This window comes from Erithacus rubecula (assembly GCF_903797595.1).
Source record: "Erithacus rubecula genome assembly, chromosome: 8".
In the NCBI taxonomy this organism is placed as follows: domain Eukaryota; kingdom Metazoa; phylum Chordata; class Aves; order Passeriformes; family Muscicapidae; genus Erithacus; species Erithacus rubecula.
In genome coordinates this window covers 16,934,202-16,942,746 of record NC_136659.1, presented here as the reverse complement: position 1 = coordinate 16,942,746, position 8,545 = coordinate 16,934,202, and positions in this window count along the sequence as shown.

Here is an 8,545-nt window from a genome sequence, read left to right as displayed (position 1 = left end):
CATGTGTAATTAACAAAAGCAATTCAGATCATTTCATCAGTACCTCACTGCACTTCACAAAAGTCACTAATGACCCTTCCTCTCCCTTCTGTAAAGCTCAGTGGGAGTTTTGCCACAACGTTTATGGGAGTTAGAGGTATCTCAATTCTCAGCACTGCTGTGAGAGGGATGAAAATGGTTCACAACTGCAACACATTACTGGAAACTTAGGCCACAAGATGGTGTTCTGAATGCACATTAGAAGCCAAACCAGCAGATCTCAAAACACCTTAATAATGACTGATTCATCTAAATTACAACACCTCTTTTCCACATTTTTCTGAAACTTTGATGTCTCTCAATGTTATTATTCACTAACTTCAAACAACTTTTGTAAGTAAAACACACTAAAAATGAAAAAAGGCATATAACTTAGAAAAATGTGATCATAACAAAATAATACAATACATTGCATGTAACAGTTGTCTCTACAGAAAGAGCTTTGTGGGAATGTTACAGCATTTGTATTTACTAACCTGTTGTAATCCAGTGGGCTGTGTTTACTTTTCTGTGTTTGCCTTCCAACACCAATGAAACTCTTTCCTCGTGAATAAACTTCTTCACTGAACACTTTTGCTCTCTGACTCCCAAGTGCTGTTTTCTCCAGTTGAGATGAGTAGTTGGTGTGAAAAGCTTTAGGGAACAGCAAGAGTGAGACATCAAAGCTGCTACTATCCTCTTTCACCAATAAAATGTTAAATTTTGGCTACCTCAGCAGAAGTGCTTTCGGTAACAATCAATGGTTTCATTCATTCATGTGTCACTAACAGTGAAAGATGTTTCTGGATTTTTTTACCCAAGAAAGAGGTGTGCTAAAAAACACAGATTGAGACAAGCAAGAAGTAACTGCCCACTTTGAAAACAGTTTAGGCTTGCTAAAACTTTTTTGACTTCTGTAAATCCTGTTTCTAAAAGAGAACTAGTGTTGGCAGCTTCTTGTGTCTTCTACCATATCAAACCTAGAGCACTCAGTCAGGAATTTGAGGGTGTTTGAAATGACACATTTGTCCTCTATCTGCTCCCTTCAGAGTGCCATCTCTGAGAATTTTTCCCTCCACCCCATCCCTGGGATACAGGAGGGAAATTTAAATAAATCGGTTGTTCTTCACTTCCTTTTCTTCCATTAACCCATCAAAACTCATTGTCCTGATTCAGGCAACCCCCTACAGATTTAAAACATCTAAATCTAATTGCAATAAATACAAAAAGCAAAAAAGGTGAATGCCATAGAATGCAAACCTGAGAGGGCAGTGACTTTATCCTGAAGAGAGGATTACTTGGCACCAGGTCACAAACTGAGCGCACAAAAGTGTGGCTACAACAGCTAGGGTCAGACTCAAGAATTTAAGTCTTCACCACAACACCCTCACTGAAAATCCAACTACATTTAATTTCAAGATACAAGTTGTTCTGCTCTCTGTTCTGGGGCAGCCAAATGCAATTCAGCTTTGATCCGAAAACCTTATATTGTCACAGCATATATAAGCTGAGGAGAAAAAGGACTGAAACAGCTGTAGAGCTTTTGGTCTGAAGCATTTTGTGCAGAGCTCACAACCCGTGGCTGTTAAAATCAGTCTGCACAGGGAGAGACATCTTGATTCACGTGCTTATAGTTTAATGTTCTTTCCAGGTAACTTTGAAACCAGTTCCACAGTACTAAAGCCACATTTTTCAAACAGCCACAATAGGATAATGGATAATTTTCATTAATCAAATTTCAACTACTGCAAACAAACTATTTTGAAATGCAGAGTCCTTCTCCCCAATAACTGCTAATCACAGCCAGAACATTCTAGCTTTCCTTGTCTCAAGTGAACATGCACATTGTTTTTCTGACAATTAATGCATCACTGACTACACTATGTTCCTAAGTCTATTACTTTTTAAAAATACAAGACATAAAATTGAATTTAATTGTGTATACAGCTTAAATATATTATTCCAGTACATAGCAACATTTCAGAAATTTTATTAAACAGAAAATACTAGCGCAGAAGAAAAGTTCCACTGGGTAACAGCTGCTGCCTTTTCTAGGGCTCCAAGTAATTGTTGTCTTTTAAATATAAAAACTGTTCTTAAAACTTCTGAATGCATACACTTTGCTGGACATTTTCTCTTCCTTCTAGGTCTATTTTGAAAATCCCTGCATAAGCTCATTTCAATTTCTAAAAATACATATAATTATATTCACAAGTTTAAAATCTTGGTACTTCTCTATTTCTAAACATAAGATTCCAGTTAATGATATAACTGTACAATATCAGCCTCTGATAGTGAATGTGCTCCTGTAAAAAAAAAAAGTAAATTTTTCAGTGCTTGATTCATGATAAGTAATACACATTTTGTTCTAGAAATGCATGAAATACAGAAAAACCTTTAAGTTTTGACAGACAAATTGAGCAGAGATGCATGTGCATTAGTATAACAGGGCACATAGATAGTGGTACCAAGATGATCTGTGGTAGAGTAAGCTGAATGAAGGAAACAAATTTCTAGAGCAGAAAGGGAGGCAGAAGTAGCAGCTTTGGGGGGTTAAAGAGAATCTCTTGTATGAATAAAATCCCATGGATTGGCATCAATCAGCAAGTATTTTCTATAATTCAGAAAAATTTTATCCTTCTTCTTTTTCCAAATAAACGAAAAATGCCAAAAAATACCAAAGAAATAGCCCAAACCCCAACCCAACCAAACAAAAACCAAAGAAAGAAAAAAAAAAAGAAACCTTCTTAAGAAAAAAAAAATGTTAAAAATAAAACAAAAAACCAAAAATGAAAAACCAGAAGAAATACTCGGTATCAGATGTTCTGAGGTTTTTTCTTCTAATTTTCTTTTATTCCTGCCCAGACAAAATCCTTTGCCAATGTTGAGCAAAAGTTAGGAAAGGTTTGAAATTTTTAAGGGTTCTTTTTATGATGAATACACTATGAACAGTAAAAAACATCATCCTACCCATAGAGCTATCTTTTCCTCAACATTGTGCAAGATGTAGTAAATATTTACATCCCCATGCTTCACTCTACTCCCCTGTATAATGATATGCTGCCATACCTACACTGTCTTTATCTAACGTCTGATTCATTAATGATTGTAAGGAACACTGAGAAGCTCACTTAAAAGCATAATATCAGAAACAGCTTTTGCAAGGAGCATCATAAATGAAGTGTCATTATAATAAAATTCAACTTTTCTATAAGAAAGGGTACAATTACATTCATATGTATTTCATACACAGCAGAAAGAATGATATTGAAAGTTTCTAATCAACAAAAATGCACTGATATCCATGTTTAAATATAAAAGGGATCATTCAGTAATGATTCTATTTTTAACATCTCATATTTGTGAACTGGAAGCCAAGTAGAAGAACAGGCTAAAGCTGATCCTTACCAGACACCAGGCCACTAAGGGTTACAGTCTGCATCTCTGCTTTGTTCCTGCTCTCCTGTGCCAAGGTGCAACAGAGAGGCCTAGCTCCAGGTGATGCCATGTGCCATATGTGCTGCATTTCCTGCACTCACTAGGAGCTGGGAACAGTATTTCCAGGTTTACAGCTACTCTGTTTTTCTTGCTCTTTGCCATCTGAAGCCTGCCAGCTCCTGTTATTTGTACATTTTATTTAATATGTGCTTTTTTGGTTTTTTTCCCCAAATACCAAGGACAACTAAAAACATATAACAGACAGGCACAGCAGGGAAAATGGAAGTATGTGCTCAAAGACATGCAGCCAAATTCAGCTCTTTGGAGAATCTGCTCACAGAAGCATGAAATTTTCACAGATGTCTGAGTAGTGCAAGGATGACTGACATGTTCTGCTGTCTTTGCTATCCAGAATATTTCTGTGGATGGCTCTAGATGTGGGAGGGGCTTCCCTTTCACAGCATTTGAAAATACAATTCCACATAGCCTTTTCCAAAAGAGGAAGACATACTACAATTGCTGGCCCACATGCTGAGCTTTAGCTTCTCTGAGTGGTCCTACTGGCTTTGAAGGGGCCATTCACATGGAAAGTTACATTATTTAGTATGGGCTCAGTGTATGGACAGATTTTAGGATGTATGCCAGCTTTGCTGAAGCACCTCAAACTGATTAACAGCTCTGCTGAGGAGGGGCAAGAACGAACACAGGAGGCAGAGACACTGTGGGTCACACTGCAGCTGTGCTCTAGAGTGCTCCAACAGCAGGGATGCTGCTGTGGCAAGAACGAACAGGGAGGCAAGACCATTCAGACAGCAGTTTGGGGGCTATTATTAGAGCTGCCATGCAGCACATCTCTACCAGAACACCCTACCCTAAGGGTAGTTCCTCATACACAGACTCTTCATGGAGCAAGCAATACTCACCCAGGTTTGCAGAGTCAGCAAGATGGCAATCATGGCAGTAATTGTCCTCCTTCCAATTGGCATTTGGAGTGATGGTGGTTTAAACACTGCCAGGAACAATAGAACAATAAGATAAATCCAATGCTACAGACTAATCAATTCTCAAAGTAATGTGGTAATTAAAAATCTACAAAAGCAACAAGCATTAGAAACATTTTTCATTTGTTACAAGTGCTATGATCCAGATTTTGTCCTCAGTCTCTTAAAAAAATAACACCAAAGCATTTTAAAATAAATTCCATGCATAAGTCTATTTTTAGCAACTGAGTCTACAAAAACAAGGCTCAGGGTCAACAGTGTTAATCCAAAAAACACTACTTGCAACAAAACAACACAATTAACGTCACAACCCTATTTCTATATTCTGGTCAGAAAGACTGTTTTCTGACAATATTCATCTAATTAAATAACAGTGAATATTCCATTAAATAAAAGGGATGATTCTCATCTCACAAGAATTGATGGCTGGAGTTTGAAAACAATCATACTGTATTTATAATCTAACATACATAACATTTTAAGTTCGGAGAGTGGAGAGGGTCAATGTGTTTGTTGTTTGTGTTCTTTGTTACCCCACAGGAAAAAGATCTGGCAGCTTTCATCTGTTTCACAGTAAAAATGAGGTATTAATATTACCCAGCAATTCAGCTGCTTCTCAGCCTTTGGGCAAATTTTGGTGAAGAGAGCAGACTCCCTGTTTTGGAGGGAGTTAACTAACAAGTTAACTACTTGTTTATCTGCCAGTTTCCTCTTCAGGAATTTACACAACAATATGTTTGTTCTCATGCAAGTCAGAGTCTGGTGGGTTTTTTTCAAATAGCTTACCACAGTAATAACTATCATCTGGCTGTAAAGCTACACCCTGCACTATGAGCTAGGTGTTGAGAGTCTGCTTAGTAAAGAAAATATGGTAAACCAATATCATAATTGCACAAAATGGAACCCAGATACAATTCCAGATGATTACATTGAATGCTGATCACTGGGGGAGAAATCTTTCTAATAGTGAAATAAAAACTCACGGCAACACCAGGAAAATTTTAAATTTATAAATAAACTAAAAAAAATTACTTTCTGTGCTGAACTTGGTTGCCCCCAAAAGACGAGAAAAAGCTTTCTTGTTATAGAAACCTACACTAGGGTAGAAAATACACTTTCTGAAATGCCAGATGAAACCCAGAAAATTAATGTTTTCTATTCCTCCTGGGAGACTGTTTGAATTATCAAGGTACAAGAAACTCAGTAGGAAGCTTTTTAAGATGCCAGTTTTATCAATTTTATCTGCCTTTGAAGTAAAATTGCTGTCCTTGGCCTCCTTGATTTCAGCCACTCCTGACTCTCCTTTTGCCAGGCACCAGCCATTCTTTCAGTGTATCAGCACAGGTCAAAAGATGAAGACATGCTTACATTCACTACACCCTCACTTGCAGTTCAGAACAGGCTAAGGGAATGCAACATTTGTGCTGCCAGGACACTGGGAAAGGGCCTTTATATAAATGAAGTCTTCAAGTTACAGCCTAGGGGAGACTTAAATAGTGCTGACACCTTTCAGCCACCCCCCATGTGTGCTGTCAAACATGGGCTGAACTCCCAGCATCCTGTCCCAGCACACACAGGGCTCAGTGCTAACCCTGGAGCTCACTGCCTGAGAAGACATTTGTTTCAAGATCCCAGTCAAGAGCTCGAAGTGACTCTGACACAGCGACAGATCCTGAAAGCCAAAGGTTCACTCTTTCAGTGGAATGGATGAAAATCCCTTCTTGAAACCAGGACTTCAGGTAACCTAAAACATTTCTCTCTTTAAAAGAAAAAGTGAAGCTTGTGAAACATATTCTGGGACACTCAGAGTTAATTGTCCAGCAAAAAATTCTAGCACTGTTCAGAGATGATCTACATGGTTCAGAATATAATGTAATATGCTCCTCCTAAAAGAAGTTGTCAGTATCATTTTATCTCGTGATAAAATGCACTATTTAATTACTAGCATGAAAGTGATTCTAGCATACAGGAAGAAGGTGAAATGAGACCTCTCTGCTTTTTCAACAGTTAATGCACTTGTGCATGTAAAAACACAACCGTTTCTCAAATGCATTTTTAATGATGCACTGCACTTCCTTAGATGAGTGGGATGCAATTTCTCTGTTGATGTCCTTGGATATGATACAACACCTTGAGCAATATATGACAACAATACATAATTTTTTAAGATCTAGACTTCTTAGGCTATTGGTCAAGAATGTGATTTTGTGCCCAAATTGACAGTCCATTAAATGGCACATGCCTAATTGCTCAACTTTTAAAATATACTATCTTTCCTAAGACACTTCATGTTGAACTTCTAACATAAGACAACTATTTCCAAAGTGCTGAATTAACATTTCTACAATGCTGTGTATAATCTGGAACTTTATGTTTTTTTTAACCAGAAACCAAACTTCAAAACATCCATTCTTCAGATACTATAATAACTGCCAAAATAAGCAAACTTTCACAGAACATGATGACAGAAAAACAAATATTTTTAACAGTGTCAGGTTTTCAATAACATAGAGGACAAGTCAGAGTTCATGATAAACAGGTATTTTTAGCATGCATCTTAGAATCTACAAAGTGTATATGGCCATTCAATATTTATATGCACTATCAAAGAAAAAACTGAACATAATGTGAATTTTTCTTACCCTGACTGAAAACTGTTGTACCAGGACAACCATTTCCACTGGGAAAGCAGCATTATTTGGAAAAAGGCCAGATCAGACAGATGGCAGAGAAAAGGGAATCAGTGAAATGCTCAGTGTTGAAAAGTTTCAGTAGAAATGCAACATGCTAAACAACAAAGAAATTGGTCAGTCTCTCCATCTTCTAATAAAACCAAACAAAGGTATAGAATAAGCAAAACATATTTATATAATTATAATTATAAATATACAAACAGTAAATATAGGCATCTGTGGTTTTGAGAAAATTATCTAAAATATTCAGTGAAATAAGGTATCAAACAGTAAATTTTTCTGTATACATGTAATCCAAAATATATTCCTGTGTTTTCCAAATAACATGCAGTGTATAAAATACCCATGCCACTTAACTACCTTAATTTTTAACATTAGGTTTTGAAACAAGGTAATTTGGTTCTTATAATTTTTAGGAACTGTATGACCACCAGTAAGTACAGATTTAGTTCAGGTGCAGAGCCTATGCTCTTCAAGCCACTACTCTTTATTTGATGTCCTGCTCACAAAAACCCAAGACAGACATGATCTGCTTTCATGTTTCATGCACTGAGCTTAGGGATGCCCAGTGCAACCTTCAAAGTAAAGATTTAACCAAATCTAATAAACAAATATTCGAGCAGATCTGCTCCTGTTTCAAACAACACACAAAATGTTGATGTAGCACCATCATCCAGCCACTTTCACTCCCCACCTGAATAACTCTGGAAGGTTAATCACTTGGGAATGAAGCTCTGGCTGCTGCAGCTGCATCCATAGAGGTCATAGAGACAGGAGGCAGTGAAGAATGCAACCAGCACCTGCTGAGGTGCTGGGGCCAGTCCTGGTGAACTGCAGTGAAACCAGGTATCATTTACAGACCCTCTGAGCAGTTCAAGGAAAATATTTCAGATAGCCACACTATTTGGGGTCCTGCAAACATTTTTGTGTTAAACACAAGTCATGTATCTCTACATATTCTCTGTGTCTTCTCTCATCCTGCTCAAAGATATGGACAATGTGGATCCCACTATGTCAATCATCATGCTATACAGCTATTTTCATTTATGCTGCCACAAATAAAGAACTAAATATAAAAGTGGTACCTCTGGTATGAAATGTAGATTTTGTTGTCAAGATTATTTCCTTGCCCAGTGACATAAAAATGATCAGTATGCCATTATGTGGATAAAACAATTAAAAAGTTTCTCAGAACTAACTCTGTCATCTTGGACAGCAAAATTATGCTGCAAAGAGCAACCAACACATTTGTTTTCATTATAATCAAATGCACCATCCTCATCAACATGATAATTTGACAGGATTTTTTTGTTCAACTCATGACAATTTATCCATGTCAGTATTTATTATCTTACTGTCATGAAAGCTCTTATGCACACTGCCACTTTATTATCC